Source organism: Trachypithecus francoisi, unplaced genomic scaffold (genome assembly GCF_009764315.1).
Source record: "Trachypithecus francoisi isolate TF-2019V2 unplaced genomic scaffold, Tfra_2.0 Lachesis_group4, whole genome shotgun sequence".
NCBI classification, from domain to species: domain Eukaryota; kingdom Metazoa; phylum Chordata; class Mammalia; order Primates; family Cercopithecidae; genus Trachypithecus; species Trachypithecus francoisi.
In genome coordinates, this window is record NW_022681469.1 from 79,888,883 (window position 1) to 79,916,275 (window position 27,393).

Sequence of the window (27,393 nt, forward strand, 5' to 3'; positions counted from 1 at the left end):
TGTCCAGGTGATCTCATTGTTCAGTTCCCACCTATGAGTGAGAACATGCGGTATCTGGTTTTCTGTTCTTGTGATAGTTTGCTGAGAATGATGGTTTTCCAACTGCATCCATGTCCCTACAAAGGACACACACTCATCCTTTTTTATGGCTGCATAGTATTCCATGGTGTATATGTGCCACATTTTCTTAATCCAGTCTGTCACTGATAGACATTTGGGTTTATTCCAAGTCTTTGCTATTGTGAATAGTGCCACAATAAACATATGTGTGCATGTGTCTTTATAGCAGCATGACTTACAATCCTTTGGGTATATACCCAGTAATGGGATGGCTGGGTCAAATGGTATTTCTAGTTCGAGATCCTTGAGGAATCGCCACACTGTTTTCCACAATGGTTGAACTAGTTTACAGTCCCACCAACAGTGTAAAAGTGTTCCTTTTTCTCCATATCCTCTCCAGCACCTGTTGTTTCCTGATTTTGTAATGATTGCCATTTTAACTGGTGTGAGATGGTATCTCATTGTGGTTTTGATTTGCATTTCTCTAATGGCAAGTGATGATGAGCATTTTTTCACGTGTCTATTGGCTGTATAAATGTCTTCTTTTGAGAAATGTCTGTTCATATCCTTTGCCCACTTTTTGATGGGGTTTTTTTCTTGTAAATTTGATGGAGTTCTTTATAGGTTCTGGATATTAGCCCTTTGTCAGATGAGTAGATTGCAAAAATTTTCTCCCGTTCTGTAGGTTGCCTGTTCACTCTGATGGTAGTGTCTTTTGCTGTGCAGAAGCTCTTTAGTTTAATTAAATCCCATTTGTCAATTTTGGCTTTTGTTGCCATTGCTTTTGGTGTTTTAGACATGAAGTCCTTGCCCATGCCTATGTCCCGAATGGTATTACCTAAGTTTTCTTTCAGGGTTTTTATGGTATTAGGTCTAACATTTAAGTCTCTAATCTATCTTGAATTAATTTTCATATAAGGAGTAAGGAAAGGATCCAGTTTCAACTTTCTACTTATGGCTAGCCAATTTTCCCAGCACCATTTATTAAATAGGGAATCTTTTCCCCATTTCTTGTTTTGTCACGTTTGTGAAAGATCAGATGGCTGTGGATGTGTGGTATTATTTCTGAGGACTCTGTTCTGTTCCATTGGTCTATATCTCTGTTTTGGTACCAGTAGCATGCTGTTTTGGTTATTGTAGCCTTGTAGTATAGTTTGAAGTCAGGTAGCATGATGCCTCCAGCTTTGTTCTTTTGGCTTAGGATTGTCTTGGCAATGCGGGGTCTTTTTTGGTTCCATATGAACTTTAAAGCAATTTTTTCCAATTCTGTGAAGAAAGTCATTGGTATCTTGATGAGGATAGCATTGAATCTATAAATTACCTTGGGCCATAATGCCATTTTCATGATATTGATTCTTCCTATCCATAAGCATGGTATGGTCTTCCATTTGTTTATGTCCTCTTTTATTTCATTGAGCAGTGGTTTGTAGTTCTCCTTGAAGAGGTCCTTTACATCCCTTGTAAGTTGGATTCCTAGGTATTTTATTCTCTTTGAAGCTATTGTGAATGGGGGTTCATTCATGATTTGGCTCTCTGTTTGTCTGTTACTGGTGTATAAGAATGCTTGTGATTTTTGCACATTGATTCTGTATCCTGAGACTTTGCTGAAGTTGCTTATCAGCTTAAGGAGATTTTGGGCTGAGACAATGGGGTTTTCTAAATATACAATCATGTCATCTGCAAACAGAGACAATTTGACTTCTTCTTTTCCTAACTGAATACCCTTGATTTCTTTCTCTTGCCTGATTGCCCTAGCCAGAACTTCCAATCCTATGTTGAATAGGAGTGGTGAGAGACGGCATCCCTGTCTTATGCCAGTTTTCAAAGGGAATGCTTCCAGTTTTTGCCCATTCACATTCAGTATGATATTGGCTGTGGGTTTGTCACAAATAGCTCTTATTATTTTGAGATATGTTCCATCAAAACCGAATTTATTGAGAGTTTTTAGCATGAAGGGCTATTGAATTTTGTCAAAGGTCTTTTCTGCACCTATTGAGATAATCATGTGGTTTTTGTCTTTGGTTCTGTTTATATGCTGGATTATGTTTATTGATTTGTGTATGTTGAACCAACCTTGCATCCCAGGGCTGAAGCCCACTTGATCACGGTGGATAAGCTTTTTGATGTGCTGCTGGATTCGGTTTGCCAGTATTTTATTGAAGATTTTTGCATCAATGTTCATCAGGGATATTGGTCTAAAATTCTCTTTTTCTGTTGTATCTCTGTCAGGCTTTGGTATCAGGATAATGTTGGCCTGGTAAAATGAGTTAGGGAGGATTCCCTCTTTTTCTGTTGATTGGAATATTTTCAGAAGGAATGGTACCAACTCCTCCTTGTATGTCTGGTAGAATTTGACTGTGAATCCCTCTGGTCCTGGACATTTTTGGTTGGTAGGCTATTAATTATTGCCTCAATTTCAGAGCCTGCTATTGGCCTATTCAGGGTTTCAACTTTTTCCTGGTTTAGTCATGGGAGAATGTAAGTGTCCAGGAAACTATCTATTTCTTCTAGTTTTCTTATTTATTTGCATAGAGGTGTTTATAGTATTCTCTGATGGTAGTTTGTATTTCTGTGGGGTCAGTGGTGATATCCCCTTTATCATTTTTTATTACATCGATTTGATTCTTCTCTCTTTTCTTCTTTATTAGTCTTGCTCACAGTCTATCAATTTTGTTGATCTTTTCAAAAAACCAGCTCCTGGATTCATTGATTTTTTTGGAGGGCTTTTATGGCTCTATCTCCTTCAGTTCTGCTCTGATCTTAGTTATTTCTTGCCTTCTGCTAGCTTTTGAATGTGTTTGCTCTTGCTTCTCTAGTTCTTTTAATTGTGATGTTAGAGTGTCCATTTTAGATCTTTCCTGCTTTCTCTTCTGGGCCTTTAGTGCTATAAATTTCCCTCTACACACTGCTTTAAATTTGTCCCAGAGATTCTGGTATGTTGTATCTTTGTTCTCATTGGTTTCAAAGAACATCTTTATTTCTGCCTTCATTTCATTATGTACTCAGTAGTCATTCAGGAGCAGGTTGTTCAGTTTCCATGTAGTTGAGTGGTTTTGATTGAGTTTCTTAGTCCTGAGTTCTAGTTTGATTGCACTGTGGTCTGAGAGACAGGTTGTTACAATTTCTGTTCTTGTACATTTGCTGAAGAGTGCTTTACTTCCAACTATGTGGTCAATTTTGGAATAAGTGCGATGTGGTGCTGAGAAGAATGCAAATTCTGTTGATTTGGGGTGGAGAGTTCTGTAGATGACTATTAGGTCTGCTTGGTGCAGAGTTGAGTTCAATTCTTGGATATACTTGTTAACTTTCTGTCTCGTTGATCTGTCTAATGTTGACAGTGGGGTGTTAAAGTCTATCATTGTTATTGTATGGGAGTCTAGGTCTCTTTGTAAGTCTCTAAAGACTTGCTTTATGAATCTGGGTGCTCCTGTATTGGGTGCATATATATTTAGGATAGTTAGCTCTTCCTGATGAATTGATCCCTTTACCATTATGTAATGGTCTTTGTCTCTTTTGATCTTTGATGGTTTAAAGTCTGTTTTCTCAGAGACTAGGATTGCAATCCCTGCTTTGTTTTGTTTTCCATTTGCTTGGTAGATCTTCCTCCATCCCTTTATTTTGAGCTTATGTGTGATTCTGCATGTGAGATGGGTCTTCTGAATACAGCAAACTGATGAGTCTTGACTCTTTATCCAATTTGCCAGTCTGTGTCTTTTAATTGGACCATTTAGTCCATTTACATTTAAGGTTAATATTGTTATGTGTGAACTTGATCCTGCCATTATGATGTTAACTGGTTATTTTGCTCACTAGTTGATGCAGTTTCTTCCTAGCATCGATAGACTTTACATTTTGACGTTTTTGCAATGACTGGTATCTGTTGTTCCTTTCCATGTTTAGTGCTTCCTTCAGGATCTCTTGTAGGGCAGGCCTGGTGGTGACAAAAATCTCTAAGCATTTGCTTGTCTGTAAAGGATTTTATTTCTCCTTCACTTATGAAAGTTAGTTTGGCTAGATATGAAATTCTGGGTTGAAAATTCTTTTCTTTAAGAATGTTGAATATTGGCCCCCACTCTCTTCTGACTTGGAGAGTTTCTGCCAAGAGATCTGCTGTTAGTCTGATGGGCTTCCCTTTGTGTGTAACCCGACCTTTCTCTCTGGTTGCCCTTACCATTTTTTCCTTCATTTCAACTTTGGTGAATCTGACAATTATGTGTCTTGGAGTTGCTCTTCTCGAGGAGTATCTTTGTAGCATTCTCTGTATTTCCTGAATTTGAATGTTGGCCTGCCTTACTAGGTTGGGGAAGTTCTCCTGGATGATATCCTGCAGAGTGTTTTCCAACTTGGTTCCATTTTCCACCTCACTTTCAGGCACACCAGTCAGACGTAGATTTGGTCTTTTCACATAATCCCATAATTCTTGGAGGCTTTGTTCATTTCTTTTTACTCTTTTTTCTCTACACTTCTCTTCTCGCTTCATTTCATTCATTTGATCTTCAATCACTGATACTCTTTCTTCCAGTTGATCGAGTCGGTTACTGAAGCTTGTGCATTTGTCATGTAGTTCTCGTGTCATGGTTTTCATCTCTATCAGTTTTATTAAGGTCTTCTCTGCATTGATTATTCTAGTTATCCATTCATCAATTCTTTTTTCAAGGTTTTTAGTTTCTTTGTGCTGGTTACATAGTTCCTCCTTTAGCTCTGAGAAGTTTGATCGACTGAAACCTTCTTCTCTCAACTCATCAAAGTCATTCTCCATCCAGCTTTGTTCCGTTGCTGGCGATGAGCTGCGTTCCTTTGGAAGGGGAGATGCGCTCTGATTTTTTGAATTTCCAGCTTTTCTGCACTGCTTTTTCCCCATCTTTGTGGCTTTCTCTGCCTTTGGTCTTTGATGATGGTGACATACTGATGGGGTTTTGGTGTGGGTGTCCTTTCTGTTTGTCATTTTTCCTTCTGACAGTTAGGAGCCACAGCTGTAGGTCTGTTGGAGTTTGCTTGAGGTCCACTCCAGACCATGTTTGCCTGGGTATCAGCAGCGAGGCTGCAGAAGATAGAATATTGCTGAACAGCGAGTATTGCTGTCTGATTCTTGCTCTGGAAGCTTTGTCTCAGGTGTGTACCCTGCCATGTGAGGTGTGAGGTGTCCGTCTGCACCTAGTGGGGGATGTCTCCCAGTTAGGCTACTCAGGGGTCAGGGACCCACTTGAGGAGGCAGTCTGTCTGTTCTCAGATCTCAACCTCCGTGCTGGGAGATCCACTGCTCTCTTCAAAGCTGTCAGATGGGGCATTTACATCTGCCGAGGTTTTTGCTGGTTTTTGTTTAGCTATGCCCTGTCCCCAGAGGAGGAGTCTACAGAGGCAGGCAGGCCTCCTTGAGCTGCTGTGGGCTCCACCCAGTTCGAGCTTCCCAGTGGCTTTGTTTACCTACTTAAGCCTCAGCAATGGCGGGTGCCCCTCCCCCAGCCTCGCTGCCACCTTGCAGTTAGATCTCAGACTGCTCTGCTAGTAATGAGGGAGGCTCCGTAGGCATGGGACCCTCTGGGCCAGGTGTGGGATATAATCTCCTGGTGTGCTGTTTGCTAAGACCCTTGGTAAAGCGCAGTATTAGGGTGGGAGTTACCTGATTTTCCAGGTGTTGTGTGTCTTGATTTCCTTTGGCTAGGAAAAGGAATTCCCTTTCCCCTTGCGCTTCCCAGGTGAGGCGATGCCTCACCCTGCTTCAGCTCTCGCTGGTCGGGCTGCACCCACGGACCAGCGCCAACTGTCCAACACGCCCCAGTGAGATGCACCCAGTACCTCAGTTGAAAATGCAGAAATCACCCGTTTTCTGTGTTGCTCATGCTGGGAGCTGGAGGCTGCAGCTGTTCCTGTTCGGCCATCTTGGGCGCACCCCCTCGGATTTTTTTATTTTGGTCCTCATTCCAATTGTGTATGGCAGAGTAAGATTGGAGTTTCCACAGCTGGTGGATCTTTGATTCAGTGTTTATTGTACTTTTATGTATGTGATGTCCTAACTGCTATAGGATATACAGTCTTAGCTACATAAGGGCAGGGATCGTGTTTAATTTATTTCTTAGACTTCTAGTGTCTACCTGACACAGCACATTACTAATAAAAGCATACAAACATTTAATTTGAAATTCTGAATTAAAAGAGCAAAAGATCAGCACCATAAATGCCATAAGGTAGTGCAAGTGCCAAAGAAATGTTACAAGAAAAATGGGCTATGACCTCAGAAGTGAGAGGAATCATTGTAGGTGGGAATTGTCAGGGTGGTTGGATTTGATAATTTTGTAAGATATTTTGAAACTTCCTGCCTTAGGTTATTTTTGGTAATTCCTGTCTGCTTTTGAGCAGTGATTTGCAGGACATTTCCTTTCACAAGAAGGGTCTGGACACTTGACTTGGAAACAAGGCAAAAGTAAAGAAGCCCTGGCCTACTCCTAGGCAGTCACTTGAGGAAGGGTGAGGGATTTGGGAATAGGAACCAGCACCAAGTCAGAGATGGGGATTCATGGCAGCTGAAAGGGAAGTGGACAGCAGCCTGGAGTATAAAATTCACGTATGATTTAAGATGAGTAGTACAGCAGCAGGAGAGGTCAGGATATTTCCAATATAACTTCAAAAATTAAGTTTATTGGCATCAACACAATCAATTGGAATATTAAGAAAGCAATACTGGGCCAGGTGAAGTGGCTCATGCCTGTAATCCCAACACTTTGGGAGGCCAAGGTGGGTGCATCACCTGAGGTCAGGAATTCGAGACCAGCCTGGCCAACATGACGAAACACCATCTCTATTAAATATGCAAAAATGAGCTGGGTGTGGTAGCACATACCTATAATCTCAGCTTCTCAGGAGGCTGAAGTAGCATAATTGCTTGAACTCGGGAGGCAGAAGTTGCAGGGAGCTGAGATCACGCCACTGCACTCCAGCCTGGGCAACAGAGCAAGACTACCTCTAAATAAATAAATAAATAAATAAGCAATACTGTTTTGTGAAGGAAGAACAAATTCAGTGAAATGTAGTAATTCAAAGTTAATTTCACTCTACAATTCTGTTTTCAGACCAGTATTTAGTGAGTTTGAAAATACAGTATTTCTATGTCCATGTGTACTTTCCACATAAAGTTTGAATAAAATTAGGGTTAACACTTACATATTTATACACTCTCTCAGTGCCTAAATTGTAAGTTCCTACTGCTATGTTTTATTCTTTTTATCTTCAGTACTTGCCATGGTGTCTAATTTATATTAAGTACTCAGTGAGTGTTTGATTAGTGAACACATTTCTATTTAGTATGTGGCAGTGTTTAGTACTTAAGAAATTTTTTCTTTAGTTTGCATTGGTTCACAACTTCTGAACACATTGTAACTACAGCTACAATAAATTGAATACAATATGCAGTACCAGGCGCCAAGTAAACTTTGCTTTTTGTTGATTTGTGCTTATGAAGTTGATTTTGCGATTTTAAAAAACATATAGATTAACTGTGACCACATTCAGACATTTAAAAAAAGTTTCTTATCTATCCTTGTCTTTGATTTGTAAGTTATATAATCAAGTAAGATGAAAACAGTCATTTATAATCATTCCTGGTTCCCATATCACTGTGTATTTATAAAAACAATATGCAGCACTCACTATGTATTATTTTATAGTATTATGTATTGTCCTGGTTTTGGTTTCTTACACTCTAGTAGAAAAAAAGGTCAACCAATTTAGGCTACCTATAAGAAAATAAAATAATACAGATTAATGTGCATACGAAATCAGTGTGAGGTAGAATAGGTGATTTGGGGACAGGGTAGGTTAGTTTTGAATGCTCTAAAAGAAATAATGAATTATATGCACAAGATTTGTATCTCATACTTAACATTTAAATGCTGTCATTTACAGAAGAATGGTAAAGGGAAAGCTGGCATAATAATACATATATATATTTTTTGGCTAAAACAGAAAAAGTATAAGGTGAATGCACTGGCAAATGGGTTTGTTTCATGTATCAGGGCCAAGTGACAACTGGCTTTGTGCGGTTATAGTTTTGAGTCCCACTTAGAGGCATGTGGAAGAATCCCAGAAGTTTTGAAAGCTGATTAACAATTTAAAAAGGAGGATTACCAGAGTGCTATTGACAATAACTAAATGGAGATAATGAAAGGCCTTAAACAGGTTTATCTGTCCAGAAAACGTTGCTATTTAGAAAAATGTTGGATGCCTTCAGTACTTAGGGATATTGTTTCTCAGACCCTCTATTAAGGGTATCAGAAGAAATTTTCTTTAAAAAGAATGAATGACTATAACTTAGAAATGCATTGTGTTATTTCTTCTATCAACTCAAATTATTGTGTACTGTGCACTTAGTCACCTGAGGGTGTACAGCACAGCAGATAGACTCAGCTCTGATGCAACTTATCATCCAGTGCTAGGGATGTGTGAATGGTTGTACGGGCAAACAATTTGGGACATTTCACAATACAGAGAAAAGTGCTGGGATGGGATTGGTGTCAAGTGTTTGGGGAATACTTAAGAGGAGCATAATCCTGCTTGGAAAAATCCCAGTGTGACTTTCTTCATCTTGCAATATTACTTTAAATTAATTTAAATTGCTAAAATATGGTAATGATAATGACAGCAGATATATGGAGCATCTTATTACGTGTCAGCACAGTGAAAATATTTTATATAAATAATCTCATTTTAATTCTTAAAATTACACTACCAGATAGGCATTAATTTGTTTTGTTGTTTGTGTTTTGCAAATAAGGAAAGTGAGGCCTAAAGATTTTAAGTAACAGTCTCAGTAGCACAGAATTAAACAGGGATGGTAAGAGGATTCAAACTCTTGGACTTACTTAAAATTCTTAACTTACTGAACCTTTAGCTCTTAAAACTCTGTTAACTTACATAAACACGTGTGAAACTTTTGAAGAGACACTAAGCAAAAGCATAGTGTTTGTCACTAACACAACTAACTACTGTTCAAAATTTAAGAAGAAACTTTCCCACATTTAAGTAGCTATGAATTTTAAAGATTGCATTGCCAAACTTGTTGATGTTTTTAAAATGAGTAAGGCTCAAATGTAAAACTCATTTTTTGGCATGTGAGGACAGGAAATGTAGATTTGAAATGAATTGGACAAAAGTAAAGCTATTCACTGGAACTGAAATCCTTTACCATAATAACAACTGAAGGCTTCCTTGGCACAATAATAATTGTAAAATTTTAATGTATGATTGAAGCAGCACTATCAGACAAGGAAAAGATTCACAATCTTTCCAATAATAGCTATGTTAATTTTTTTATGACACTGTACAAGAACCAGTTTAAGGTTACTCTAGAAGGTTAAACATTTGATTTTTAGTTTTACTATTTGTTTTTTATTTATTAAAAATTTCCAGTCTAAAAATGGTTAATTTCACAAATGAAGAAAAGCATCAATTATGGAAAAATCAGAGGACATAATTTTTATATCATTCCTTTATTTTTTTTAAGTGGCTAACACCATTATACATTGCCTTAGATGGAATGATCTTTTCCTAAGGTCATCTCTTTTGATTAAGAAGCTGCACAGTGACATAAAAAAATATAGCAGAGTGATTGCTTCCTCTACAAATCATATCTGAATAATAAGTAGTCAAAGCAAGAATAACTGGGAATATTGAGGTGTCTTCATTTTCTAACCTCAGAATATTTCACCAATTTATTTTATCTTTAAAATGCATTTGAAACTTTTTGTTGCCTTAAGGTTTGCAGCACATGAAATGATATTGTTGGAGAACAGTTTGAACTGAGGATGGGTTATGAAAAGATCTTTTTATCCCAAGTAATACCACTACTAATGCGACTGTTTCCTATACCTACTGATTCTTAAATGACAATTTGGCTCACCACACCCAGACTTATCAAAACAATTCAACCTAAGTGGATCTGACAACTGCCTAGAAAGCTTGTCCGACCCACCTTATTTTGTTGTTGTTGTTTTTCTGTTTTGTTTTGGGGTTTTAGCAGCCTGAAGTCATGTTTTTTGTTTTCTGTCTGAAGTGGTAAGCAGAAAAGAGGGAAGAGGAAGGGGCTTTACTGGCCCAACCAGAAACAAACTAAGAACCTATGTCTGTATTCTCTCCCTTGGACACCTGAAAAAGGACATTAAAAAGTCTGTAAAACAAAGAAAAAACATGTAAGTGGAATTTATGACTTTGGTTCAATTACACCCCGGATATCCCAAATCTGTAGAAATAACCAAGGGGAGATCAAAAATTCTCAAATATAAAGATAGTACTCAGTTTTTAACTTCTTAAATGAGGAGTGCCCCTCAGTCTTCTGTTATATAAAAATTTATTATTGTGTATGTTTCCAAATAGTTAACCACCAAGTATTACCGACACATAAAATTATACTATGAAAGAAAACTTACGAGTATTTGAAATATATCAAGTACCCCGCCAAAAAAACAAACCAATTAACTTGAAGTTATAAATTACACAAAATGTAATAAGTAAATTAAAATATAAAGTCTTTTGTAAATTAAACAAAATATATTAAGTAAGTTAAAATATAAAGATTTCCCAGGTAGATACCAGCCAAAAAGTTGCTCAGGAGCTTGAAAATGCCTTCTTAAATGCCTTGGATTACATTTCTAGTTTAAATGATTATTTCATATATTTTTGAGATATGGCATATGATTTTATATATATAGATATTTATACACACACATATGTATCTCAAGAAGAGATGCATAGTCATATAGTCTTGGTATTTGTTTCTATGTTTGATTTAACATTGCCATATAAATTTGTAACTGGTACTACGTGATATTGATGCCTTGTGATTCCAATAAGAAAAGTGGACAATATTTTTTATTTATTTCTGTTCATAAATGTCAGAACAGTTTCCTTTAAACTATGGGGATAAGTTTTGGCTTAAGTTACTAGAACTTTTTGACCAATATATTTAACTAGAATGAGAAAATGTACTTTGACAACTTCAAGCATAATTATAATTCTATTTCCTAAATAAAAATTGTACAAAATTTATGTAGATTTTATGTAGATTTTTAAAAAATTTGTGAATAAAGGACTTTCAATTTTTTATCAAGTCTGGGTGAGTGGTAATTGTTATTGCATTACTTTTATGCAAATGAGAAAAGTGAGAAGTGACTGAAGTCAGATAGCAAGTAAATAAGTGTCAGTCAGGGCTTAAACCGTGGCTGTCTGACCTCAGGTTCAATGTTCTGTTCATTAAACTACAACTAATGCTTTAAATCTATTCAATATTGCAGTGATATCAACAAGCCATAGTTTGTGATATTTGTGCAGCTACTAGTGTTGCTTATTAAATATATTTTAAAATACGTGTCATTATTCAATGCTTAGAAGATGCAACAATAAAAGGTTATGCATTTTTTAACAAGTGAGGATATTTCTATATAAGATTATCTTATCCATGTTTTTATCTTTATCAAAAATTTACTAATTATAACACAGTAAGTGCTAAAGGAAGATATGAGTGTAATACTCTGAACTGATATGGATAGAATACTTTGGTGTGTTGGGAGATGGAATGCTTGCCTACAAAGGATTAATGACAAAGTCAGAGGGTATCAGGATGTGGTCCCACAGAAAGCTCTGGGATAGAAATTGAGATACTGGAGTCATTTAGTATACTGGAGTCAATGTTTGTGAGTATCAAAATTCTTACTTGTAAAAAGGAGAAGATTGGTAGACATCAGGATCCTCATTGTTGAATTCTGGCTGATTCTGCCTTCTCGTCCCTTTAGCGCTCATAGTGTGCACAATTTTCCTTTTTAAATCCCTTTGGAAGAGGATGCACTTGACTTTTAACCATGGGCCCCATCATCCTTTCTGGTCTTACGATCCATCTGATTTCCAGTTTTTGTTATCTGCCTCGCCCCACTCGTAGATTAATTCCAAGTTCTCTTTTTGCTAAACAAAACAAAAATCCGTGTGGCATTTTCATCTAAAATTAACTGGTTGTATGTATAATTGCACACAAAAAATAGCTAAAGCCGGCTTCTGTTCCAGATAATACTGTTTTAAGGCTACAAAACCTACTAAAATTGTTACAGGTTTCTCAATTGCCTAAATATAAAGACATCCCCTTACAAAATTATTAACATTAATAGAATATTCTCATTTATGAAAATTCTTAAGAAGTACATTAATTACTTGACTAATCAGCCAGGGGATCCAGCATTAGCTTTCTCAAATTTAACTGAGCTGAAAGGAGTCTAATCCTGTGATACAGAGAAATAATTGGGTTTCCAGTGCCTGATAGTCTTAATTCATGGAGATAGCTTGAGTCAAGATAGCTTGAAGAGAGGTCTGGTCGTCAGGGTCTGTTAGCCTCTAATCCGAATCCTTATTTCTTCTCAAAGGTCTTGTTACTCTTTTTACTGAATTTAGAACACCATGTATGATGTTTTAACTTTCCATCCCTAACACATTTTCTCTGTCTATTTTTGGTATTTCCACTCATTTTCTTCTCTTTGTCTCCCATCTTCCTAGAGAAAGAGAAGGGTAACCTTATCCCATCTCCTCCCTCAAGTACTTTCTCTTTCATTTTTATTTCTCTTTGCCAGCTTTTTCCCCTTTATGAGGACCAAGAAAAAATATCCTGTGCTTCCTAGAACATGTGCATTCTTCTTTCCCTCCTTACATTGCCCAATTTGTTTAAAAGTAATCTGCACAAAGCACACTTCACATGTGCCTCAACTGCTCACTACCTAACCTCTTGCAGTTGGTAATCTTCTCCTACTGCCCTTTTGAAATTGCTTCTGCTCTGCCTTGACTGGCATTTATTGTTTTCTGTCTGATTTAAAAAGTGATATCTATTTACTATAGAAACTTACAAAGATATACAAAAGAAAGAAAAATTACCTTTAATACCTTTCTCCAGAGATGCTGGATTATAAGGCACTTCTATTTTTAATTTTTTGAGAAACCTCTAGACTGTTTTCCATAATGCCTATACTAATTTATATTCCCACCAACAGTATTCAAAGGATTTTTTTTCTCAACTCATCACCCACACTTCTCATTTTCTGTCTTTTTGATACTAGCCATTTGAACAGATGCAAGCTGATATCTCATTGTGGTTTTAATTTGCATTTCTCTGATGACTAGTAATGTTCAGCATTTTTTTCATATACCTGTTGGCCATTTGTATGTCTTCTTTTAAGAAATGTCTATTCAGTTGATTTGACTGTTTTTTTTTTTTTTTTTTTTTTCTTTTGAGACGGAGTCTTGCTCTGTCGCCCGGGCTGGAGTGCAGTGGCCGGATCTCAGCTCACTGCAAGCTCCGCCTCCCGGGTTTACGCCATTCTCCTGCCTCAGCCTCCCAAGTAGCTGGGACTACAGGCGCCCGCCACCTCGCCCGGCTAGTTTTTTGTATTTTTAGTAGAGACGGGGTTTCACCGTGTTAGCCAGGATGGTCTCGATGTCCTGACCTCGTGATCCACCCGTCTCGGCCTCCCGAAGTGCTGGGATTACAGGCTTGAGCCACCGCGCCCGGCCTATTTGACTGTTTTTTAATTAGTTTTTTTTGTTTGTTTTTTGTTTTTTTTTTGGGGGGAGGCTATTAAGTTGTTTGAGTTCTTGTATTTTTTTATTTTAATCTCTTAACAGGTGTGCAGTTTGCAAATATTTTCTCCCATTCCGTAGGTTATCTCTTCACTCTATTGATACTTTCCTTTGCTGTCAGAAACTTTTATATTTTATGTAATCCAATTGTTTATTTTCACTATTGTTACCTGTGCATTTGGGGTCATATAAAAATCATTGCCAAGACCAATGTTGTAGAGATTTTTCATGTTTCCTTCTAGTGGTTTTACAGGTTCAGTTCTTATATTTAAGTTTTTAATCCATTCTAAGTTGATTTTTGTAAATGGTGTAAGATAAGGATCTAATTTCCTAATTCTACATCTGAATATCCAAATGTTTCAGCACCATTTATTGAAAAGGCTGTCCTTTCCCCATTGTGTGTTCTTGGCACATTTGCTAAAAATCAATTAACCATAAATACATGGATTTATATCTTGGCTTTCTATTCTATTCCATTAGTCTCCTTGTCTTTTCATATGCCATACAATGCTGTTTTAATATAATTTTGTAGCATATTTTAAAGACAGATAGTGTGATGCCTTTAGCTTTGTTCCTTTTGTTCAAGATTGCTTGGGCCATTTGGGGTCTATTTGTGGTTCCATATGAATTTTAGGACAGTTTTTTCTATTTCTGGGAAAAATACCGTTGGAATATTTATAGAAATTGCATTGAATTGGTAGATAACTTTGGGTAGTATGAACATTTTAACAATACTATTTCTTCGAATTCATGAACATGGGATATCTTGCTATTTATTGTGGTTTTTTTTTTCAATTTATTCATCAATGTTTTATAGTTTTCAGTGCACAGATCTTTTACCTTCTTAGCTAAATTATTTTAAAGTATTTTATTTTTTGGTAGCCATTATAAAAGGGATGTTTTGAGTTCTTCTTTTGGAAAGTTTATTAGTGTATAGAAATGCTACTGCTCAGTCACTCCGGCGCAGCGTTTGTGCCTCCTGGTTATCAGAAACCGAGCCCACGTTGTTCTCTAGTACGTGTAAGCGTTTTTTTTCAAGATGCCTGAGGAAGTGCACCATGGAGAGGAGGAGGTGGAGACTTTTGCCTTTCAGGCAGAAATTGCCCAACTCATGTCTCTCATCATCAATACCTTCTATTCCAACAAGGAGATTTTCCTTCGGGAGTTGATCTCTAATGCTTCTGATGCCTTGGACAAGATTCGCTATGAGAGCCTAACAGACCCTTCGAAGTTGGACAGTGGTAAGGAGCTGAAAATTGACATCATCCCCAACCCTCAGGAACGTACCCTGACTTTGGTAGACACAGGCATTGGCATGACCAAAGCTGATCTCATAAATAATTTGGGAACCATTGCCAAGTCTGGTACTAAAGCATTCATGGAGGCTCTTCAGGCTGGTGCAGACATCTCCATGATTGGACAGTTTGGTGTTGGCTTTTATTCTGCTTACCTGGTGGCAGAGAAAGTGGTTGTGATCACAAAGCACAACGATGATGAACAGTATGCTTGGGAGTCTTCTGCTGGAGGTTCCTTCACTGTGCGGACTGACCATGGTGAGCCCATTGGCAGAGGTACCAAAGTGATCCTCCATCTTAAAGAAGATCAGACAGAGTACGTAGAAGAGAGGTGGGTCAAAGAAGTAGTGAAGAAGCACTCTCAGTTCATAGGCTATCCCATCACCCTTTATTTGGAGAAGGAGCGAGAGAAGGAAATTAGTGATGATGAGGCAGAGGAAGAGAAAGGTGAGAAAGAAGAGGAAGATAAAGATGATGAAGAAAAGCCCAAGATGGAAGATGTGGGTTCAGATGAGGAGGATGACAGTGGTAAGGATAAGAAGAAGAAAACTAAGAAGATCAAAGAGAAATACATTGATCAGGAAGAGCTAAACAAGACCAAGCCTATTTGGACCAGAAACCCTGATGACATCACCCAAGAGGAGTATGGAGAATTCTACAAGAGCCTCACCAATGACTGTGAAGACCACTTGGCAGTCAAGCACTTTTCTGTAGAAGGTCAGTTGGAATTCAGGGCATTGCTATTCATTCCTCGTCGGGCTCCCTTTGACCTTTTTGAAAAAAAGGAGAAAAAGAACAACATCAAACTCTATGTCCGTCGTGTGTTCATCATGGACAGCTGTGATGAGTTAATACCAGAGTATCTCAATTTTATTCGTGGTGTGGTTGACTCTGAGGATCTGCCCCTGAACATCTCCCGAGAAATGCTCCAGCAGAGCAAAATCTTGAAAGTCATTCGTAAAAACATTGTTAAGAAGTGTCTTGAGCTCTTCTCTGAGCTGGCAGAAGACAAGGAGAATTACAAGAAATTCTATGAGGCATTCTCTAAAAATCTCAAGCTTGGAATCCATGAGGACTCCACTAACCGCCGCCGCCTGTCTGAGCTGCTGCGCTATCACACCTCCCAGTCTGGAGATGAGATGACATCTTTGTCAGAGTATGTTTCTCGCATGAAGGAGACACAGAAGTCCATCTATTACATCACTGGTGAGAGCAAAGAGCAGGTGGCCAACTCAGCTTTTGTGGAGCGAGTGCGGAAAGGGGGCTTCGAGGTGGTATATATGACCGAGCCCATTGACGAGTACTGTGTGCAGCAGCTCAAGGAGTTTGATGGGAAGAACCTGGTCTCAGTTACCAAGGAGGGTCTGGAGCTGCCTGAGGATGAGGAGGAGAAGAAAAAGATGGAAGAGAGCAAGGCAAAGTTTGAGAACCTTTGCAAGCTCATGAAAGAAATCTTAGATAAGAAGGTTGAGAAGGTGACAATCTCCAATAGGCTTTGTGTCTTCACCCTGCTGCATTGTGACCAGCACCTATGGCTGGACAGCCAATATGGAGCGGATCATGAAAGCCCAGGCACTTCGGGACAACTCCACTATGGGCTATATGATGGCCAAAAGGCACCTGGAGATCAACTCCGACCACCCCATTGTGGAGACTCTGCGGCAGAAGGCTGAGGCCGACAAGAATGATAAGGCAGTTAAGGACCTGGTGGTGCTGCTGTTTGAAACCGCCCTGCTCTCTTCAGGCTTTTCCCTTGAGGATCCCCAGACCCACTCCAACCGCATCTACCGCATGATCAAGCTAGGTCTAGGTATTGATGAAGATGAAGTGGCAGCAGAGGAACCCAGTGCTGCAGTTCCTGATGAGATCCCCCCTCTTGAGGGCGATGAGGATGCGTCTCGCATGGAAGAAGTCGATTAGGTTAGAAGTTCATAGTTGGAAAACTTGTGCCCTTGTATAGTGTCCCTGTGGCTCCCACTGCAGCCTCAAGTGCCCCTGTCCCACCTGGCTCCCCCTGCTGATGTCTAGTGTTGTTTTTCCTCTCCTGTCCTTTTGTTGAAGGCAGGAAACCAAGGGTGTCAAGCCCCATTCCCTCTCTACTCTGAAAGCAGGATTGGATGTTGTGTGTTGTGGTTTATTTTCTTCATTTTGTTCTGAAATTAAAGTATGCAAAATAAAGAATATGCCGTTTTTATACAAAAAAAAAGAGAAATGCTACTGCTATTAGTATATTGATTTTGTATCCTTTGTATCTTGCAACTTTGCTGAATTGATTTATTAGTTCTAAGAGGTTTTGTTTTTTTTTTTTTTGAAGGAGTCTTTGGGTTTTTCTATTTGTAAGATCATGTCATCTACAAGCAGGGATAATTTAGCATTTAATTTCCAATTTGGAGACTTTCTAGTTCCCTGTAGTTCTTTCTTTTGTCTAGTTTTTCTGGCTAAAACTTCTAGTACTACATTGAAAAATATGGGAAGAGTGAGCATCCTTGCCTTGTTCTTGATCATAGAGAAAAGCTTTCAAATTTTCACCACTGAGTATGTTAGCTTTGGGCTTGTCATATATGGCCTTTATCGTGTTGAGGTATATTCCTTCTATTACTAATTTGTTGAGAGGTTTTATCATGAAAGGTTATTATGTTTGTCAAAGGATTATTCTGCTTCTGTTTATATGATCATATGGTTTTTGTCTTTCATTCCGTTAAGGTGGTGTATCACAATTGTAGATTTGTGTATGTTGAAACATCATTGAATACCTGGGATAAATACCACTTGATCATAATAAGTAATCCTTTTAATATGCTGCTTAAGTTCTTTGCTAGTATTTTGTTGAGAGTTTTTGCATTTATGTTCCTCAGGGATATTGACCTGTAACGATCTTTTCTTATAGTGGCTTTGCCAGGTGGTGGTGTCAGGGTAATGCTGGCCTTGTAAAATAAGTTTGGAAGTATTCCAATTTCTTTAGTTTATTGGAAGACTTCAAAAAAACATTGGTATAAATTATTCTTTAGATGTTAGAATTCAGCAGCAGAGCCATCAAGTCCTGACTTATCTTTGCTAGAAGACTTTTTATTGCTTACATAATTTCCTTACTCATTATTGGTATGTTTGGATTTTCTATTCATGATTCAGTTTTGGTAGGTGGTATATGTCTAGTAATTTATCCCTTTATTCTAGGTTATCCAATTTGTTGGCATATGATTGCTCATAACAGTCTTTTATGATCTTTTGTATTTCTGTAGTATTAGTTGTAATGTCTCCTGTATTATTTCTTTTCTTTTCTTTTCTTTTTTGAGGCGGAGTCTCGCTCTGTCGCCCAGACTGGGTGTAGTGGCCGGATCTCGGCTCACTGCAAGCTCCGCCTCCCGGGTTCACGCCATTCTCCTGCCTCAGCCTCCCAAGTAGCTGGGACTACAGGCGCCCACCACCTCGCCCCATGAGGTTTCACCGTGTATTTCTTAGTAGAGACGGGGTTTCACCGTGTTAGCCAGGATGGTCTCAATCTCCTGACCTCGTGATCCGCCCGCCTTGGCCTCCCAAAGTGCTGGGATTACAGGCTTGAGCCACTGCGTCCGGCCCTCCTGTATTATTTCTAATTTTGATTCTTTTTTAGGAGAGGATGTGGAGAAATAGGAACACTTTTACACTGTTGGTGGGATTATAAACTAGTTCAACCATTATGGAAAACAGTATGGCAATTCCTCAAGGATCTAGAACTAGATGTACCATATGACCCAGCCATCCCACTACTGGGTATATACCCAAAGGATTATAGATCATGCTGCTATTAAGACACATGCACAGGTATTTTATTGCGGCACTATTCTGTGGGAACTGAACAATGAGATCACTTGGACTCGGGAAGGGGAACATCACATATCGGGGCCTATCATGGGGAGGGGGGAGGGGGGAGGGATTGCATTGGGGGTTATACCTGATATAAATGACGAATTGATGGGTGCTGACGAGTTGATGGGTGCAGCACACCAACATGGCACAAGTGTACATATGTAACAAACCTGCACGTTATGCACATGTACCCTAGAACTTAAAGTATAATAAAAAAAAAAGAAAAAAAATCTAGCTAAAGCCTTGTCAATTTTATTATCTTTTAATTTTTTTGTTCATCTACTATAGATTTTTGCTCTGTAACTAACATGAGGCTTGCTTAAAACATCTTATAGTTATAACTAAGGCTATTTTAAGCGGATGACAACTTTTATCATCTTAAAAACTGAACACTTTTATTCCACATGTTCTAACATTTTGTTTTAAATGCCACAGTTTAATTTTTTAACTATGTATTCCTTAACAGATTAATGTAGCTGTTTTTTAAATACTTTTGCATTTTACTCTTTATAAAGGATATGTGATAACTAACCATTACAGTATTAGCATATTCTGAATTTGACTTTCACCAGAGAGTTTTACTTTCAGATGATTGTGTGTTATACATTAGCGTCCCACTTTTTTTCAGCGTGAAGAACTCCCTTTCACATTTCAGGTCTGGTAGTAATTAATTTCCCTAATGTTCATTTTGTTTTGTCTGAGAAAGCCTTTATCTGTCCCTTATTCCTGAAGAATATCTTTGCCAGGTGCAGTATTCTTGGTTGGCAGGGTTTTTTTTTTTTTTTTTTTTTTTTTCTCTGCAGCATTTTGAATATGCCATCCCATTCTCTATTGGCCTTTAATTTTTTTTTTTTCTGTGAAATCTGATTCCAGCCTGATTAGAACTCTTGTATATGTGATTTGCATCCTTTCTCTTGCTGCTTTCAGGATCTTCTATTTGCCTTTGATTTTTGGCAGTTTGGTTATAATATGAATTTGTGTAGTCTTATTTAGATCAAATCTAATTGGAGACTCTTCTATACCTAAATATTTATATCTCTACCTAGATTTGAAAAGTTTTCTATGATCACTTATTTGCATAAGCTTTCCACCTCTTTGTCCCTCTCTTCTTCTTTTTGAACTCCTAAATCTTGAATATTTAATCTTTTAAAGCTGTCCTATAAATCCCATGTTTTGTTTATTCATTTTCATCCTCTTTTCTTTTTTCTCCTTTTAAAAGATCCTGTTTTCGAGTTCACAGATTCTTTCTTCTGCTTTGATCAGTTCTGCTGTTGATGTTCTGTATTGTATTTCGTTGTTGTTGTTTAGTTCATTGTCTTTTCTAGCTCTGGGATTTCTGATTTGGAGAAAAATGATTGTAATCTATGTTAAATTTCTAATTTGGTTGTTTATTATAGTTTTTCTGATATCATTTTATTTCTCTGTATTTTCTTGAAGTTTTCCAGGCTTTCTTAAAATAATTATTTTGAATTGCTTGTCAGTTTGTTTCTTCATTTCTTTGTGGTCAGCTGCTGAGAGATTATTGTATTCTTTTGATGGTGTTTTCTCTCTTTGTTTTTTTTATGTTTTTGTTGCTGTTGTTGTTGTTGTCTTATGCTGATAACTGCACATTTGAAGAAGTTGAAACTTATTTTAGTCTTTGCAGACTGACTTTGTCTGCAAATACCCTTCAGCAATCAGCCCATCCAGAGATTCTAGGCAGGCCATTTACCATAGTCTACAGGTGAGCTTGCTACTGGAGTTCTCATGCAAGCTGGCTTGATTCTTGGGTTCAGCAGGTAGGCAAGCCTGATGCCTGGGTCCCTGGGATCGGGCCTGGGTCCTGGATCCACTTGGGTAGACCTGTTGATTGAGTCCATGGGAGCCTGTATCTGCAGGGGCTGGCCTAAAACTTGGGTCCACAAAGGCTGATGTACTGGTGAACAGGCTTTGAGCCTGAGTCTGCAGGGGCTGACTAGGCACTGGGATGGGCCTAGGACTTGGGTCTACTAGAACAGGCTTGGAGCTTGAGTCCGTAGGGTCTGGTTTGTTGCTGTATTAGGTCTGAAGCCTATGTTCATGGGGGCAAGTATGTCTTCTGGGTCCACTGGGGGCTAGCCTGGAGCCTGGGTCTGCAGGGTTCATGAGGGCTGCCCTAGCACTGCCCTGGCACTCAGGGGTCTACTGCAGTTAGACCAAACCCTGGGTATGCTGAAGCCAGATTCGACTCTGGGTCCAACTGGCATATGAGTCCATGGGGACTGGCCTGAAGCCAGGGTCCTCTGGGGTTTGCCTGGAGCATGGGTGTGTGAGTGCTGACCTGGAGACTAATTCTATGAGGGCCATCCTGGAACTTGGGTCCATAGGGATGGTCCTGGGGCTTGAGTATGTCTGAGCCAGTAAATTGCTGGGATATACTGAGATGGGTCTGAAGCCTGTATTTGCTGGAGGAGGCCTGGACCTTGGATTTGCTGGTGTGTGGGGCTGCTGGGGCGAGTCTGAGACTGGGCAGACATGGAACATGTGTCCATAGGTACCAACCTAGGTCCCAAGACCAGGAGTGCTAAGCTAGCCCTGTGTGGACCTGAAGCCTGGGGCTGTGTGGGTCCACCCAGCTCTGGGCTGGTCTGAAACCTGGGGTAGACATGGAGACCAAAGGGCCTGACCTAGAGGTTGATTCTGAAGATGCTGGCCTGATTACTAGGGATGTGGGGTTTGGCCTGGCACTGGGGTTGGCCTGAATCTCAGACCTGGCCTAGGGGACAGTATGAAACTTAGAGCTATAGGAACTCAACTGGTTTTGGTACTAGCTTGGAGGTTCAGTCTGAGGGTAGTAGCCTGAATTCTGGGAGCATGTGGGCTTGCCCGGCTGTGTTTTACTGGGGTGAGCTTGGTATTGGAGTCGAAGGCAAAGTCCATTGCTTACTTTCCCTCCCTTTCCCTCAAGCAGAGAGTATTTCTCTCCATGCTGTGCTACATGAGAAGGATTGATGTGGGTAATGTACAACTGTCCTTCCTACTCTCTTTAATGAATCTTTTCTTATTTTTGTGTCACACTCAGGTGCTACAATCTTTCACCTGTTTCCTTAGCTCTTATAAAAATATTTTCATCCATAGATAGTTGTTCAAATTGATGTTTCTGCAGGAAGCCAGGGAATGAGAACTGGAAAGTCCTATTCTGCCATATTGCTGACATCTTGCTGATCAGAACCGCAGTCTTGAGTTGTTAAGGATTCAGAATATTTTCTATTATAAACAAGTACTGGAATTGCTCTCTTGAAGGTTATCAGTAACTCGTAGTGACGCAAACCAATGTCATTTTCTGGGCCTTCTGGCATTTGGAATGGCTGCTGCATCTTTTGAGATGAACTTCCTCTGCCTTTGATTCTCTTTCTTCGGTTCTGACTTTTTATTCCTCTCCCTCTCCTAAATGTAGATGTCCCTTGAGATAGTGTCTTTTGCTTTCTAGTCTAATAAACTCTTCTCTGGCAAATTTACTTTTTGAAATTTACATTTTTAGTGTTGAAATCTCTCACAAGTTCTATCCCTTTTTTCTTCCTAAGCATTTCTACTTAAAACCAATGTTTAAAACCAAATTGGGTTTACCAAAGATTATATAAAATTGAATTTAACTAACCCCAAATGTATGACTTTTTGTAACTTACTGATTTAATGGTACCAACTATTGTCTGAATTATCCAATGCAAAGCTTCTCATGTAAACTCATGCATCTTTTCTGCCGACATATCCAAGTCCTTTTGTCCCCTCCCTCCTTTCCTTTCCATTTAATCTCAGTGGAATTCATCCTCTACTGTTTTAACAGAAGTTGTAACTTCTATTAGCATTACCTTTAGGCTGCCCAATATCATCATTTACCAGAAAAAAAAAATGTATTCTTTAAAATATAGGTCAGTGGTCCAATATGTATCACAATATAAAAGCAATTTGAAAAACTTTTCGATGCTTCAGTTACCTGCATCACAGAAGAGTTTTCTTTTTCTATGTAGAGGATTAGCAACAGGGTCTCTTTGTTCCAGCTTCTTCAAGGATTTGTGGTCTGGAAGGTTTTCACTATGGGTTCCCCTCTGATACTGCTTTCTAATCATAGAAATCCATATACAGTGTGTTAGGTAATATCTAAGCTGATAGCACCTCTGACATGGTCTTATCTACTTGGGATGTGCTCATCTCCCTGAATCATCATCATGTTCTTTAACAAGAAATAAAAAATTGCCCTACCGTGGTCTGTGGACAGTTAAGACAGGCACTCCACAGATACATACCTTTCAACTCTAATAAAGGCTACACATTTTTCAGATTACTTTTTAAGGCAAGAATATTTCTGTACAAATAGTTAAATAAATTACATATGTTATTTTTGTATGTTCATAGTGCTTAAATGAACAGTTTTATTTCTATGTGAAAGAGAAACAATTGGTAACGTTATTACAGGAAAATACTATCATGTTAAGACCATATGTTTGACTAAGATTTTATCATATTAAGCACCCAGCTGTCTTTGGCCATTGAAGCTTTCTTGGACAGATATGTGTCTGAGCATTCTAAAAACATTCTTTTTGATTGCCAATATGACGTTTGGTTTCAGAGACTTTCTGTCTCATGTATTTGCCAGAAAGAATGAACATACTGATGCTTTCCCTCAGTTTTAGCAAGAGAAACATTTTAGAGCACTGGAATGAGGTACTGTGGAAGACTGTATAATTACCTCCCATTAAGGTCTTTAAAAACAAAATGGCTATTTATATTTCTTGAGTTGTCTTAATGAAGCTCTTTCTACATGGGAGGAATGGTTCTGTGATGTTTTTTGAGGTCATTTTAGGTCTTGAGTAGTTTTAATGTTTTAGATAAGTTTGGTACAGAAAAACACTCCTGTTCAGAAAAGTTGGGTCTGGCATTGATTCTATCATAAGATTATTGCATAAATCTTAATCCTGTCACCAATTCTAAAGAGAGAGTTTTAGGATGGAATGAAATAATAAATGTAAACATTCTGTTGCCTCTTTAGAAAACAGCTTGAAAGAAAAATCCAATACAGTCTTGTCTAATTGTTTTTTAATCTCTATACAGCTGAACTGTTGTGATAGTTGAGGCAATTAATAAAAGAAGTCTGTATTTTGAAGTAATAATAAGTGAGAATGAAAGTCAGGGAATACCATTGTTTCATAGAGGTGACCTAAGTGGTTTCAGCTTATATCAACACTGTGCGCTAACCATGGTGGGTCCTTTCTCCTTTTCCAACTTTGAGACATTTTCTTTCAAACGGTTCTTTCTTATCCCACAATCTGCTCTGCCATCTCTTTCCTCATTACTTTTCCTGGCCTGAGCATCTGTTCTTTCCCCTGTGTGCTGTTAAGGGAAGAGGCAAGGTGGTAGGGTGAAAAGAACATGGATTTTGAATGAGACAGACCTGAATTGGAATCTTGCTTTATTACTTACCATCAAGATTGCTTTAGTCAAGTTACATATCTCCATCTAAAACACTGGCATAATTTCTATTACAAAACGAGGTGATATATTGAAAACATCTTAGCAGGGTTGCTGACAAATAATTAATTCTCAATAATTATTAGGCATTATTGCTCTATTTTTATATGCCATGTCAAAATACCACCACAACCCAATATAAACATAGTTATTTTAAGCCTAATAAAAGGAATACAAATTGGCTTTAGGAAAAAAAGTATAAATAGAAGCAAAAGTTATTTGAATGAGATAGCCAAACATAAATAAAAGCAGGCATTATTAACATAAACTCTTTCAATTAAGATGCATGCTTTTAAACCGAATACATTATGAGAAAAATATCAAGTTCTCAGATATAATTTGAGGATAGATACCTCTGGTAATGTTCCTAAATTAGAGGCCACTATGGAGAAATAATATTTCAGATATATACTCAAAAATGCAAATATATTTCAAATTTGTATGTTGGTTTGTGAAAACATGTGATATTTTCTGAGTCAAAGAAGCTATGTGGAATTAGAGTTAAGTGCAGTGCTGGGTTTGTATTTCAACTTTGTTACTAGCTGTATTACCTTGGGCAAGCTACCTAACTGCTTCATGCTTCTTGCTTTCATGCATACATTTGGAATAATAATAGTTCTGTGCTTGCATAGTTTGTGTGTCTGTGTGCATGTGTGTATGATAATTAACTGAATTATTTCATGAAAGGGATTATAACAGTCTTTGGCAAAGACTATGTTTGATATTCATTAGGTCATTGCTATCATTAGCAGTAGTAGTAGCTACAGGAAGATATTGCTACTTGAAAACAAATACATCTTCCCCAAATTATTTTATGAGTAACATTGATTGAGCATTGAATGTCTTCACAGACTAGAAGAAAACACTGTTTGAGCCTAAAACAAGGGGATCAATATTATCAGTATTGCATTTATTTATTGATGAATAAGTTAAAGATAGCCACAATCTTGAAAGCTACTCCACATAACAAAGTAAAGATCTATTGTCTACTTGATTTGTAAATAAGATACAGTATTGGAGTTGTGCCTAATTAAAAATTACTTTTTCTTTTGTGAAAATATCAATTGTACATTTGTTTTTTGTAGGGTACATTTTTAATCAATGTCCCTAGTACTTACAAACATATAGACACACACACACACACGCACGCAATTCAATCCTTGCTGCAATTCTGCAAGGCAGGTATTAATATTTCTATTGCATAAATGGAAAAATTGGAGATGAGAAAAATTCTGTGGCTTGCCTAAAGGGATAACTAAACTGAGTAAATGGGAGACTTCCTGACTATTCTTTGGGTCTCTTTGTTTCTCTCAGTATATTTACTTCCTGAGTGTATGACTATTACACTTCTCTGTGGACCTCTGCTATATTTTATGTTCAGAAAACATATTATATTTAAGAAGAAAGTTCATTCTTTGCAATTAATCTCTACTAAGAAATATGGGTGCATTCATATGGAGAGCTTCTGAAGGTCTGAGACTGGCAAGCAAATCTCTGGAGGCAGAATGGAAACAAAACTCACTGTAAAGGAGTTTGGGGTTCCAGGCTTCCATGCCAGAGATAAGCATGGAAGATGCTGATCAATAGACAGACTGGAAAAATGTGACCATAGTCACAGAGCGGTTGAATTGTAGCTGCGTTAATGAAGCAGGTTCTTGTCAATTTTGGTGAACCACGCTGATAGCCAGCAGTATGCACCAAAGAGTAAATCATGCTCTCTGGAGACCTATCACAGAAGGGATGCTAAATAATGAGGATCCATACATCACTGTGATGAGGTATGAACGCTCATCAGGAACAATCGACCTAGAAACCAAGGCCAGCATTTCAAGGTGTATCTTATAGTCAAGCACTTACTGGTGTAGACAGCTCCAGATGAAATATATAATTTTTCTAAGCCAACTTAGTGACAGAGCAACCCTGAGTATTTCCTGCCAGGGCTGACAGGTTTTTTGGACTGGGTATGGATGAGTAAACCCTAAAATAGAACAAGGGTTAGGCTAAATCCTCCTGATCTTGCAGTGTAGGTGGGAGAATAGGAACTCTGGAGTCAGACCAAGATTCAAAACTCAGCTCTTCCATTTATTTTATATATTATTGGGTAAGTTATTTACCTTCTTAGGCTTTAGTTTATCTCTAAAATGGGGCTAAGAATACCTACCTCAAAATGCCTAATATAATATACATAAATTTCTGTAATGTAACATCTATTTAATAATTTTTATTTTATTTTTAAAATTTTTAAATTCAATATTCTAATTTTTAGGCATAAGCCAATAAATATTAGTTTTATCAGTCTCCTATTAATATTTGAGACCAGAATTGATATACAGTGTACTTCATATCTTTTCCTGATTATAATTTCCTCACATTGTTGCTTTTTTCTTAAAGTTGATGATTTGTTTATTCATTCAACAATCAGTTATTGAACAAATACAATGTGCCAGGAACAGTGTCAGGTACTGAGATTGCAGAAACAGAAGACATAGACTTTCTTCCAAGTTAATCATTGCAGCATTCATAGACAACTTCCATACAATACGGTGAGTACAGGATGCTAATGGAGCACTTTGGACAGATAGAGTGATGGTTAACATCTGTGGTACACTTTAAAGTATGAGTATAGGTTATCCAGGTAAAGGTGGATGAGAATAATGATACATTCCCCCAAAAGGATAACATATGTAAAGATATGGAGGCCTTGCATGGACAAATATGTGTCTCTTTCTGGTGTTTTAGGCCATTTATAATGTTTAACTGACTTCCAATAAATTAGTCAATTCAGCTGCTAATCACAGACACCCATTTCCATCTAGCCTTCTCTTTTGCCACTCGTTGGTCATTGTTTGCTCCAGCGACCTCTAATTATCTAGTTTTCTATACTGTTTGGCTGTGTAAACTAACAAAGCTCTAGGGATAGGCTTTAGATTTGCAAGCAGAGTCTGGATGGTTTTCTTAACAATGTAACCACAGATGTGTTAACAAAAAATAAAAGTGTAAAGTTTTATTGGGAATTAACATTTCAGTGCAGTTGCTGCTATACTTTACACACAGCCTTGAAAAGAAGTATTATAAATTAAATAACCAGAAAGGATTGTAACACCCT

The 27,393-nt window shown here is 38.0% G+C and overlaps 1 protein-coding gene and 1 pseudogene across 2 annotated transcripts in view; both read left to right on the forward strand.

Moving 5' to 3' along the window:
• NXPH1 (neurexophilin 1) overlaps positions 1–27,393 on the forward strand; it is a 329,416-nt gene that overhangs the window by 231,611 nt on the left and 70,412 nt on the right. The gene's annotated exons all lie outside the window — the stretch shown is intronic.
• Positions 14,615–17,163, forward strand: LOC117073677 (annotated as a pseudogene). Its single transcript, XR_004433315.1, has one exon. The product of XR_004433315.1 is annotated as a heat shock protein HSP 90-beta-like (transcript).